The following is a 1,522-nucleotide window of genomic DNA, read 5'->3' as shown; positions in this document are numbered from 1 at the left end:
GTTCATTCTCCACACTGCAGCCAGAGTGATTTTTTTGGGGGGGGGGCCGGCCTCGCGGCTTGTGGGATCTTAGTTCCCTGACCAGGGATCAAACCTGGTCCCTCAGCAGTGAAAGTTCAGAGTCCTAACCACTGGACCATCAGGGAACTCCCCAGACTGATCTTTCAAAATATGAATAAGATGATCCATGCCTCTGCTTAAGACCCTTGCGGGGCTTCCCTTTGCTCGTACAAGAATATCCAAACCTGCTCTTTTCTGGCTGGAATCATGGAGTGTGCAGAAGAGAAGAAAAAGAAGGTTCCCGCTGTACCAGAAACCCTTAAGAAAAAGCAAAGAAATTTCACAGAGCTGAAGATCAAGCTCCTGAGAAGTTATCCAAAAGATGCTTTGAGGGCTCCCCTGATGGCGCAGTGGTTGAGAGTCCACCTGCTGATGCAGAGAACACGGGTTCGTGCCCCGGTCCGGGAAGATCCCACATGCCGTGAGCCATGGCCGCTGAGCCTGTGCGTCTGGAGCCTGTGCTCCACAATGGGAGAGGCCACAACAGTGAGAGGCCCGTGTACCACAAAAAAAAAAAAAAAAAAAAAAAAAAAAAAAAAAAGATGCTTTGAAAGGCAAGGAGGAAGTTTATCAATGAAAAGGCTAAGCACTGTTACAAGGTGTAGAGGCAGATGTACAGAAGCAATATTCGAATGGCTAGGATGGCAAGAAAAGCTGGCGACTTCTATGTGCCTGAGGAACCCAAATTGGCACTTGTCATCAGGATCAGAGGTAGCAGTGGTGTGAGCTCAAAGGTCCGAAAGGTGCTGCAGCTTCTTCGCCTCCTCCAGATCTTCAGTGGCACCTTTGTGAAGCTGAACCAGGCTTCAGTCAACATGCTGCGGATTGTGGAAGCACATATTACATTGGGGGTACCCAAACCTGAAGTCAGGAAATGAACTGATCTACAAGTTTGGCTATGGCAAAATCAACAAGAAGTTAATTGCCCTGACAGATAACACATGGATTGCTCAATCACTTAGTAAATGTGGCATCATCTGCATGGAGAAACTGATTCATGAGATCTGTTCTGTTGGAAAACATTTCAGAGAAGCAAACAACTTCCCGTGACCCTTCAAATTGTCTTCTCCACTAGGTGTAATGAAGAAAAAGACCACCCATCTTCTAGAAGGTGGAGATGCTGGCACCAGATCAATAGGCTTATTAGAAGGATGAACTAATGTATCTACCTTGATTATTTCTGTAATCTGGTCAGTTAATAAACGATGACTGCTTTCAAATGGAAAGAAAAAAGAAAAAGACAATCCAAACCCTTGAGCATGGCTTAAAAGGCCCCACATGATCCTCCTTCATCTCTCCAAACCTATCTCATGCCACTACCCTGGTGCAGCCTCTAACCCTGTGCAGCCGCTACCCCTGTGCGGCCGCTACCCCTGTGCAGCCGCTACCCCTGTGCAGTCGCTACCCCTGTGCAGCCACACTGACCTGCTTTTAATTCCTTGAAGATTCCAACCCCCCTCCA

General features: G+C 47.5%; 1 pseudogene; it reads left to right on the top strand.

Moving 5' to 3' along the window:
• The first annotated feature begins 267 nt into the window (after positions 1 to 267).
• On the top strand, positions 268 to 1,220 carry LOC132498979 (large ribosomal subunit protein uL30-like; annotated as a pseudogene).
• Positions 1,221 to 1,522: the final 302 nt, after the last annotated feature.

This window comes from Mesoplodon densirostris, chromosome 11 (genome assembly GCF_025265405.1).
Source record: "Mesoplodon densirostris isolate mMesDen1 chromosome 11, mMesDen1 primary haplotype, whole genome shotgun sequence".
Lineage (NCBI taxonomy): Eukaryota > Metazoa > Chordata > Mammalia > Artiodactyla > Ziphiidae > Mesoplodon > Mesoplodon densirostris.
Note: the sequence above shows the minus strand (reverse complement) of the source record. Positions and strands in the feature narration are given on the sequence as shown.